Genomic DNA, 11,982 nt, shown 5'->3' with positions numbered 1-11,982 from the left:
ACAAGTTGTCAGTCTAAAATTATATTCATAATACCATAGGGACTGTAAGACACAGCAAGCATCCAGTAGAGAGTACCTAACTCAGAGCACACCAAACAGGAATTAGTCTCTTATCTTTGAATTTCTCTAATGTTAATGTACTGTTAAATCTCTTAAATCTTACTTGCAGAGAGGCTTTGGATCAGTACTGTGGTGCACTTCTAAAGATAAAGAAAAATGGGTTTATTATAACTCCACAAAATATATAAATGGAAATAAACTCATTGTCAATATCAATTCCATTAAGATCAATGTGTAGACTATTCTAGAGTTCAGTTGTAGGCAATTAATTCAGAGAGAGCTCTTACTTCCATTCACAGTATATTTAAACTCAAAGAGAGAGCAATCTATCTAGCATTAATGCCTAAAAATAAACTCCTGTGCAGATCTGTGATGATCCTAACTAAACAATCTCAGACAGAGAGAGCAGCATCCTTACTAGACTCAGGACCTCAAACTGACTGAGTCACAAAATAGCTTCTTGTTGTTGTTTGACTCTGGGCTAAATGTACTAGAAAGAATTCTTGATTTGGTGTGGTGGTGCACACACTTAACACAAGGGGAGCAGCAGAGTCAGAGAGATTTCTGTGAATTCTAGGACAGCCAGAACTTCATAACAAAATATTAGTCACATAACATAAAGAATCAAAAAGGAAAATTTCTTAAACTGTAAAATCGTATTTCTTTTCCTTCAAAAACACAAAGAAGTTTCTTCAGCTTTTTAGCTGATATTGTTCAGTTTTGGTAAAAAGCCCCAGCACAGGAAGCTGGGTGTACAGCAACTGTTCTTTAGCTGATATTGTTCAGTTTAGGTAAAAAGCCCTAGCCCGGGAAGCTGGGTGTACAGCAACTGTCCTTTGCAGCATGATGAAACACGGTGGACAGAAACAGACCAGGGACAAAGACCTTCACAAAAAGCTGAAGAGGGAACAATGTGCATACTCTCCTCATCCTTTTTGGGAAAGAGGCCCCTTAGTTCCAGCTCAGTTCACAAACTCATGTGCAGCTTAAAACATGGTCATTACAGTGTTCATCATCTCCCATAAAAACAGTTGTTGGAATGAATCCTCCAAGTAGTTATGTACGGTGAGCTGTATCTCACAGTGAGAGAGCAACAGGAACATCAGTGGGGTGGAACACCACATCCCATGGGTCACCTGCTGACCTGGAATCAATTGACATGTCTGTGTCCACAATATATGAACTCACTCAAGTTTTCACTGTACACTGACAGTTTGTCTTTCATCAATGAAAATTACTCCTCTTTTTGTCTTGTTTCAAGAGAAACTTTCTGTATCTTCTTAGCATTCCCCATGACTCAGGAAGGGCATCTGACCCACTATCAAATGGGCTGAGACTGTGGCTCAGTGGTAAAGCCTACGCCTATCATGTGGGAGCCTCAGTCAGCCCTCATCACTATAAGTGCAGAGAACAACAAAATTCACAGTAACATGATACTAGAAATTTACCTGCATTACCATAATACTGACTCTTTTTGTCTTACCTCTGAAGGGAAGAAGGCATTTGGATTTACTACCTAGTGTGGCTGCCAGTGGCCAGTTAGATATAAGAGACACTGTGATGACAGTTATTGAAATACAAACTCTGTAGTGTTCCTTCCACTGTCAGAGAGTCTCCCTAGACTCAGTGGAGATGCAGCTAATTCTTTGACATACAGAATGATGTCATGGGCTCAACTCTCCCTTCATGTCCAAAGTTTCTCTGGAAATTGTGCTTTTCAGTGTGTAAGCCATGTTTTTATCATACCCTTATGTACTTTACAAAACACAAGGGAAAATGTTATAAGGGTAGAATAAATATGAAGGGTGCAAGCTAGAATATTCACAAGGCCATGCATTCAATCCCAGAACTTCAAAAACCCAAAACCAAAGAAAGAAACAAAGAAGAGAAGAACATATAAGGATTGACAGTCTTCTTAAAGTCTATTACACTTTCTATGACTCAGCATTGTCAGTCTACTATGGGACAGGACTAAAGATAAACTTAATTAAGCGTGTGGAATCTATCTCAAGTGACAAATTGCAAGATAAATAAAACACCAAGATGACTGTAATTACCTCATTAGGCAAGAAATTAATTAAAGTGACTGATTATTAAGTTTGTGACATAATTACATTTTAGTAATTTTCAAGTTTGTAATCATATGCAGTACAAAGGATGAAGCATTTGTTATAAAAACTGAGAGAAAAAATCAGTTTTTATAACAGTCCAATTTGCTAGTGTGCTTATGGAGGTCCCCTGCCAGGTTAAGAAGTTTTCTCCTTTATACAAAGACAGGACATGTATCAGTGTCAAATCAAATGAGCAACATTTTTGATGGTATGTTTTCATGGTTGAAAGTGCTTAGAAATGTTTAATTGATTCTGATATTTCCAGAATAGTAGGAAACAAAATTTAAAATAAAATAACTGCATTTATATTTGATTTCCTTAACTCCTTTCAGGGCGTTAAAATTTTTACTCTTATTTGTTTTATTTAGGGTAGTTAGGGACAGATAGAGTAGTTCACTCTAAAAATCTTACCTCTGTTGAGTCTCAAATGCTCTTTGTTTCTCTGTTCTGGCTCCTTGGCAGATGTTCTTTTGCTGTGACATATGTTAAAAGTGATCATTATTGTACTATTAGTATGAAAGGCATTTAGCAAGTGCTCTAAATGCTTTACTTTTGAGTCCCTATCTGATATAGGATCTCACTATGTAACCCAGCTGACCCGAAACCTAGTATGTGGACCATGTAAGCCTTGAACTTACAGAGATATGCCTGCCTTCTGCCTCCTGAGTTCTGAGATTAAAGCCTTTGGCAAAACTCTGGCAGTTAACTCAGATTTTTCTCTGTTTAAGCAATGAGGTATACACCATAGGCTTTAAGAAGAAATTTTAAATTCTCTAAAATTGAACGAATTTAAAATATTCCATGCTAGATATACATTGAACGACATACTCAGAAAGAAACCAGTAGCTATAAGTACCTACATTAAAAAGAGTCAGAACGATCTCAAAAAACTTAATGATGCATCTTAGGGCTTCAGAGAAACGAGGACCCAGCAAAGCCAAATTAGTACATGGAACGCGACATGAGGGCAGAAATTAATGATCACATACAGGAGGGGCAGGGGTTCTTCCACACACTTTGTTCCCATGGCTGCAGTAACTGCCGACTTTGTTTATGTGCTCAATGCACTTAATGCTCCTGTTTAATTCCTTTCCCACACCCTAGAGCACCATGGTCCCTTCACTATCAGGAAACTTTTTAGGTATTTCGCTGAGTCTCATGCTACCTCCCAAGAGGTTGGTGGGTAGAACATGAAACAGATTCATAGCTCTAAGCGCTGAAGGGCCAGCACTCTCAGAAGCCACCACATTTTTGGTGCTTTAAAGCTGCTTTTTGATAGTCTATTCACAAGTATATGATGAAGCTGTCAAATGGCTATTTTTATGCTCAACAAGCAATTCTGTAATGCTGAGTCTTTATAGCACAGTGGGGAGCAACGCTGTCCCCTCAGCACCACTTTATCCAAACTACAGATCAGAACTCCAGACTTCAGGGCTTGTTGTTGGTAATAATAAACCACTTCATTCTCCTACCTTCCACCGACCTTGGTTTTCAGCACCGTTGTGGAACTCATTGAGGAGGCTCTTTATGTCTGTGCGGAACATGTCCATAAGGCCATTCTGAAGGGAACTTCAGCAATGCCTGGGAGAGTCTTGAACCCTGCCTTGTTACTCACACTCTTGCCAACAGATAACTTGGCCCAAACATACTAGTGATCAGAATTAATGACCTGAAACTGATATTTTAAATACATGTGCATGGTATGTTATGGGCAGTGCACTTGCATGCATATGTGATTTCAGGTACATACATGCATGCCAGGGTGCATAGTTTGGCAATTAGAGTACAAACTGCAGGGAAGGTCAACCTTCACCTTCAACCTTGTTTTTGTTGCTGTGTCTTGTCCATCAATGCACACCCCCAAATAATTATTGAGTCAACTTTGGGGGATTCTCTGTCTCCCTTCCAACTCACTCGAAGCTCCTCAAGATTACAGATGCACATGAGACCATCAGGCCTCATGTGACTTCTGGGCATCCAAGCTCCCAGTCTGACACATGCAGGGCAAGCACTTTCTCTACTGAACCATCTCTCTAGCCATGGATTCTTAACAGTATTTCACACTGCATCAGGTGTAATCAGTAATTGCAAAATTGTGTGCTCTACCAATAATTATTCAGCTTGTGAATAAAGGAGGAATAAAGATGGTGAAATTGACTTGTACAGAGGAAAACAGTGTGATTTCCAAATTTGATATCTCCAGATATTCAGTGTATTTTAAAACCCATATACGCTTACCTGATTGGAGTCTTCAGTTCAGTTCCTGCATTCACTATGAAAGAAAAAGACAAAATGTATTATAAATAACTGCAGAAAATACAACTATTAAATGCCAAGGCTAAAGTTTTGCTACCACATATACTTTGACACCAATTCTGGATAGTCTTTCATGCAAATATTGATATATATAAAATAAATACATGGAGAACTCTTAATTTCCATTTTCCTGTATATTTCAAAGGCAAAGAGACAACATTACCAGAAGTTAATAATCATAACAAATTGTGCAAATATATATGACCCTATTAGACAGAGGAACTGGCATCTACACCAGATCAGTATTCCAAACTGAACCTTGTTGCTGTTGCTCTTTTGTCTGTGGACTAATGGTGCTAGGAATTATGAGTATTCCCATCTTGTATAGGAGTGAAAGGAGTTTCTCCAAGGATTGAGTTTAACTTGCTCCATTGAGGATGAAAATTCCAGACACAAGGAAGCTAAGTCTATGATGACTGCCCTCTGCAGCATAGCAGAACATAGGAGATGCAAACAGACCAAGGACAAACACCTTTGGGAAGAATTTCCACCTGCCAGTGTGGCAAAGCTCCAGAGAGGTCAGTGTGCTTTGTCTCCTTGTCCCCATCTGAGGAGGATTCTAAGAAGCCCCTCCATTCTAGCTAGAGTACCTCATGCCTGTGCAGTGTAAAGGAGCTCAGCAACAGCTCCCTTCACCTCCCACCATAAGAACAACTGGAAAGGACGTCCCTTAGCAGTTATGCACCCTGAACTGGATCACCAGTCAGAGAATTGTGGAAGAAGCATGGGCACAAAGCAGCCATTTCAAGGGAGTAGTATCTCACATGAAACGCTTTTATGTTTCCACATGTAAACCATCAATGAGATGAGCTTTCACTCTATGCTAACACTCTGCCCTCCAAAAAGAAAGAAAATCAATTCCTGTTGGCTTCATTTGCAGTATGCAAAATGTCATTTCCTTCACCCTGTCCATGACTGAGGTGAGCATTTGTCCCAGCAGTAAATGGACTGAGAATGCAGCTCAGTGCTAGAGCCTACATTCAGCATGTGGGAGGCCTTGGTCAGTCCTCATCACCACAAGGGAGGTTCAATAATATCGTGTTGAAATAATGTAAAAGAAAGTCACCCACGTTATAGTAATACTGGCTGCCACTTTTCACCTCATCTCTTATGTGAAGAGGGGCATTCCAATTCATCTACACTATCACTCCCTGGTTTGCCTTCCAAAGGCAAGATAGGTGTGAAAGATTCTGTGGTTACAGTTGCTGAAAGCACAAATCTTGTAGCATTCTCTCCACTGTTAGAATCTTATCCAGACTCAGTGGGCCAGGACCCTGTCGTCAATGTTGCCTACTTGATAATAGTGTTGTTTTGTCAACTTTCCTGCTACTGTGGCATATTTTCTTGAAAATACATCTTGTAACACATAAACCAATTGTCATCATAACCGGCATATGCTGGCATAATCTGGCCACATAGCCAATAGGGAAAGCACTTGCCTAGAATGCTCACAATGGCAGTGTTCAATTCCTAGCACTGCCTACAAAATTCAAAATCCATTGACTTTTAAAAGATATTCCTTGAACCTCTTACATACTGTTTCAAGACACATTCACATTAAGTGGCAGATACATAAGGTAACAGTAAGACAATATGTGAATTGTCTAATATGTCTAAGTTGAAAAATTACAGAATGGAAAAAAAAACAGATAACCTTAATTACAATTAGTCACAAAAAATTATTGAAGGTAATTGGATACTGCATTCTTGGTTTTATACATAATCACATTGCTATATAATAATACATAGCAAAAAATGATGCGTTTAGTATAAGAACTGAAAAACAATCTATTTTATAACAGATCCATCTTGCTATTAAGTGGATATAGAGGATATTTGGACTAGGTTAAACATCATTTTCTTTTTTATACAAAAATATTACATTTGTCAATGGCTCATGTTAAAAAACAAACAAACATGTTTCAGATGATAGGGATTTAGAATGAAATTTCTTAGAAAGAACTTAACAGATTTTAAATTCTACAAATGTTAAGAAGCAATTTAAGAATGGATATAACTGCATTTATATTGGATTTCCTTGGCTTTTATTTCTGGAAAAAAAAACTTGTTACTCTTTTTCAATTAGGGTAGGACCAATAGAGTATTCACTATTAATCTTACCTGTACTGATCTGGACAGGCTTTTTAAGTAGCGATTGTAGCTCTCCTGGAGTTCTTACTTCACTGTGACATATTTTAAAAGTGATAATTTAATAACCATTTTAAAAAACATTTACCTAATGATTTGAATTTGTTTTTGTTTCAGTTCATAACATAACTTACACTCTAAATTTACAAACAGCTACTAATACGTTCTTCAATATTTTGACTGGAGTGGGTGAATCTTTCCTTACACCAATTTTCTTGTGTTGAAGAAAAGAAAGAACTGAGCCACAAAAAAATACCTCAACAAAAGTACAGAGAGACAGAGAGAAACAGAGAGACAGAGACAGGGCTAGAGACAGAGAGACAGAGAGAAAGAGAGACAGAGAGTCAGAGACAGGCAGACAGAAGAGACACTGGTTCTTTCACAGCCTTTGTTTGATGGCTATAGTAACTGGTGGTTCTATAGTCACATGCTCAATGGAATTAATATCCTGTCTCCATCCCCATTCCTTACCCTTAGAGCACCACAGCACCTTCTTTGTCATACTTTTGGCATGTCATTGACTGTGGTGTTCCCTCCCAAGAGCTTGATTTTCAGACCATGGAGTAGAGTCCCGCTTCTGCTAACACTATAACTTCCAAACCTTTCCTTGACAGCCCATTCAGGAGGGAATCCTGCACCACAATCTGGCTGTTTATGTGCTAAACAAGGATTTCTACAAAGACCAATCAAGGTAATAACATGAAGACAAAAATAAAACCTGGTGGATAATTTTTGTTATTTGATGTGTAACTATTTAGAATTCCAAGTAGAACTTAACATTCAAGGTGTGTCTTTGAAATGTAGCTACCAGAAAATTATGAATCTTTACATGGGTAATTAACTCTGCCAACTTGGGGATCTTTTAACTTGGAGTAAATCAGCTATTTCATAATATGTAACAGATGTTTTATTATATACAGCCCCATTAAAGAAGATAACAATGTCCTCTATTATGGACCTAGTCTACTATACCGAGGACAGATCTGGCTTGAAATGAAGGTTAAATTCTCTACCTAAGCAGAGTCTAGGCTAGCAGATCATGGACACAAATGTGCTTTCACCTCTGTGTTTATGTCCAAATAACATGGAAGGAAAAAACTCTTTATACTGAGATAACTAGTAGTCTTGTTGTGGTTAAGATTTGAGATTCATAGGACTCATTATGGGGAAAAACAGATCACTGATGAAACAATTGATGAATGGAGCTCTTCTGGGAAAAGGATGGAGTGGGTCTTCACCATCTAAAATTGGGTGCTGTACCTGATACAAAGGGACTTTGCATGTAATTCCAGTATCAGAGAAGGAAAGCCAAATGTTGGCTGCCTCTGATAGCTTCTGATAATTCAGAATGATCCCAAATCATGTATGATCTCAGAAAAGATAAATGTCAAAAATGATAACTGCTAGTGAAAGTCTAGGTTCAATACTGACTTCAGAATGTTTTTGAATAAGTAAGGAGAGTCGATTTGATATTAATAAGTGTGAGTAACACAAAAGGTTCCTTTTCCAAAGCAGAGAGTTAGTGCTTGGGAAATGATAGTTGAGTGTAAAACTTGTGTCTATATGAACAAAAATGAACAAGTTCTCAGTCTAAAATTATATTCATAATACCATAGGGACTGTAAGACACAGCAAGCATCCAGTATAGAGTACCTAACTCAGAGCACACCAAACAGGAATTAGTCTCTTATCTTTCAATTTCTCTAATGTTAATGTACTGTTAAATCTCTTAAATCTTACTTGCAGAGAGACTTTGGATCAGTACTGTGATGCACTTCTAAAAATAAAGAAAAATAGGTTTATTATAACTCCACAAAAATATATAAATGGAAATAAACTCATTGTCAATATCAATTCCATTAAGATCAATGTGTAGACTATTCTAGAGTAAACGTTCAGTTGTGGGCAATTAATTCCGAGAGCTCTTACTTCCATTCACAGTATATTTAAACTCAAAGAGAGAGCAATCTATCAAGCATTAATGCCTAAAAATAAACTCCTATGCAGATCTGTGATGATCCTAACTAAACAACCTCAGACAGAGAGAGCAGCATACTTACCAGACTCAGGACCTCAAACTGACTGAGTCACAAAATAGCTTCTTGTTGTTGTTTGACCCTGGGCTAAATGTACTAGAAAGAATTCTTGATTTGGTGTGGTGGTGCACACCCTTAACACAAGGGGGGCAGCAGAGCCAGAGAGATTTCTGTGAGTTCTAGGTCAGCCAGAGTTTCATAACAAAAAGATTAGTCACATAACATAAAAAACCAAAAAGGAAAATTTCTTAAACTGTATAATCCTATTTCTTTTCCTTCAAAAACACAAAGAAGTTTCTTCAGCTTTTTAGCTGATATTGTTCAGTTTAGGTAAAAAGCCCCAGCACGGGAAGCTGGGTGTACAGCAACTGTCCTTTGCAGCATGATGAAACAAGGTGGACAGAAACAGACCAGGGACAAAGACCTTTACAAAAAGCTGAAGAGGGAACAATGTGCATACTCTCCTCATCCTTTTTGGGAAAGAGGCCCTTTAGTTCCAGCTCAGTTCACAAACTCATGTGTAGCTTAAAACATGGTCATTACAGTGTTCATCATCTCCCATAAAAACAGTATTGGAATGAATCCTCCAAGTAGTTATGTACGGTGAGCTGTATCTCACAGTGAGAGAGCAACAGGAACATCAGTGGGGTGGAGCACCACATCCCATGGGTCACCTGCTGACCTGGAATCAATTGACATGTCTGTGTCCACAATATAGGAACTCACTCAAGTTTTCACTGTACACTGACAGTTTGTCTTTCATCAATGAAAATTACTCCTCTTTTTGTCTTGTTTCAAGAGAAACTTTCTGTATCTTCTTAGCATTCCCCATGACTCAGGAAGGGCATCTGACCCACTATCAAATGGGCTGAGACTGTGGCTCAGTGGTAAAGCCTACGCCTATCATGTGGGAGCCCTCAGTCAGCCCTCATCACTGTAAGTGCAGAGAACAACAAAATTCACAGTAACATGATACTAGAAATTTACCTCCATTACCATAATACTGACTCTTTTTGTCTTACCTCTGAAGGGAAGAAGGCATTTGGATTTCCTACCTAGTGTGGCTGCCAGTGGCAAGTTAGGTATAAAAGACACTGTGATGACAGTTATTGAAATACAAACTCTGCAGTGTTCCTTCCACTGTCAGAGAGTCTCTCTAGACTCAGTGGAGATGCAGCTTATTCTGTGACATACAGAATGATGTCATTGGCTCAACTCTCCCTTCATGTCCAAAGTTTCTCTGGAAATTGTGCTTTTCAGTGTGTAAGCCATGTTTTTAGCATACCCTTATGTACTTAACAAAACAAAAGGGAAAACGTTATAAGGGTAAAATAAATATAAAGGGTGCAACCTAGAATATTCACAAGTCCATGCATTCAATTCCAGAACTTCAAAAACGCAAAACCAAAGAAAGAAACAAAGAACAGAAGAATATATAAGGATTGACAGTCTTCTTAAAGTCTATTACACTTTCTATGACTCAGCATTGTCAGTCTACTATGGGACAGGACTAAAGATAAACTTAATTAAGCATGTGGAATCTATCACAAGTGAGAAATTGCAAGATAGATAAAACACCAAGATGACTGTGATTACCTCATTAGGCAAGAAATTAATTAAAGTGACTGATTATTAAGTTTGTGACATAATTACATTTTAGTAACATTCATGTTTGTAATCATATGCAGTACAAAGGATGAAGCATTTGTTATAAAAACTGAAAGAAAAAATCAGTTTTTATAACAGTCCAATTTGCTAGTGTGCTTATGGAGGTCCCCTGCCAGGTTAAGAAGTTTTCTCCTTTATACAAAGACAGGACATGTATCAGTGTCAAATCAAATGAGCAACATTTTTGACGGTATATTTTCATGGTTGAAAGTGCTTAGAAATGTTTAATTGATTCTGATATTTCCAGAATAGTAGGAAACAAAATTTAAAATAAAATAACTGCATTTATATTTGATTTCCTTAACTCCTTTGGGGCTGTTAAAATTTTTACTCTTATTTGTTTTATTTAGGGTAGTTAGGAACAGATAGAGTAGTTAAAATCTTACCTGTGTTGAATCTCACATGCTTTTTGTTTTTCTGTTCTGGCTCTTTGGCAGATGTTCTTTCGCTGTGGCATATGTTAAAAGTGATCATTATTGTACTATTAGTATGAAAGACATTTAGCAAGTGTTCTAAATGCTTTACTTTTGAGTCCCTATCTGATATAGGATCTCACTATGTAGCCCAGCTGATCCGAAACCTAGTATGTGGACCATGTAAGCCTTGAACTTACAGAGATATGCCTGCATTCTGCCTCCTGAGTTCTGAGATTAAAGCCTTTTGGCAAAACTCTGGAAGTTAACTCAGATTTTTCTCTGTTTGAGCAATGAGTTATACATCATAGGCTTTAAGAAGAAATTTTAAATTCTCTAAAATTGAACGAATTTAAAATATTCCATGCTAGATCTTTGGTATACAAAGAACGACATACTCAGAAAGAAATCAGTAGCTATAAGTACCTACATTAAAAAGAGTCAGAACGATCTCAAATAACTTAATGATGCATCTTAGGGCTTCAGTGAAATGAGAACCCAGCAAAGACAAATTAGTACGTGGAATGAGACATGAGGGCAGAAATTAATGATCACACACAGAGGGGCTAGGGGTTCTTCCACACACTTTGTTCCCATGGCTGCAGTAACTGCTGACTTTGTTTAAGTGCGCTCAATGCACTTAATGCTCCTGTTTAATTCCTTTCCCACACCCTAGAGCACCATGGTCCCTTCACTATCAGGAAACTTTTTAGGTATTTCGCTGAGTCTCATACTCCCTCCCAAGAGGTTGGTGGGTAGAACATGAAACTGATTCATAGCTCTAAGCACTGAATGGCCAACACTCTCGAAAGCCACCACATTTTTGGTGCTTTAAAGCTGCTTTTTGATAGTCTATTCACAAGTATATGATGAAGCTGTCAAATGGCTATTTTTATGCTCAACAAGCATTTCTGTAATGCTGAGTCTTTATAGCACAGTGGGGAGCAACGCTGTCCCCTCAGCACCACTTTATCCAAACTACAGATCAGAACTCCAGACTTCAGGGCTTGTTGTTGGTAATAATAAACCACTTCATTCTCCTACCTTCCACCGACCTTGGTTTTCAGCACCGTTGTGGAACTCATTGAGGAGGCTCTTTATGTCTGTGCGGAACATGTCCATAAGGCCATTCTGAAGGGATCTTCAGCAATGCCTGGGAGAGTCTTGAACCCTGCCTTGTTACTCACACTCTTGCCAACACATAACTTGGCCCAAACATACTAGTGATCT

At 38.1% G+C, this 11,982-nt stretch overlaps 1 long non-coding RNA gene across 1 annotated transcript; it reads right to left on the bottom strand.

Annotated features, from left to right (window-relative positions):
• Positions 1-2,577: 2,577 nt before the first annotated feature.
• On the bottom strand, positions 2,578-6,673 carry LOC128112372 (uncharacterized). The gene is made up of 3 exons (XR_008218978.1): positions 6,609-6,673; positions 4,410-4,443; positions 2,578-2,644 (listed from the first exon to the last, which is right to left on the bottom strand). It is a non-coding gene; the product is annotated as an uncharacterized LOC128112372 (long non-coding RNA).
• Positions 6,674-11,982: the final 5,309 nt, after the last annotated feature.

The sequence above is a fragment of the Peromyscus californicus genome, unplaced genomic scaffold (assembly GCF_007827085.1).
Source record: "Peromyscus californicus insignis strain IS unplaced genomic scaffold, ASM782708v3 Scaffold_174__1_contigs__length_73064, whole genome shotgun sequence".
Classification (NCBI taxonomy): domain Eukaryota; kingdom Metazoa; phylum Chordata; class Mammalia; order Rodentia; family Cricetidae; genus Peromyscus; species Peromyscus californicus.
This window is presented reverse-complemented; position numbering and strand designations above follow the sequence as displayed.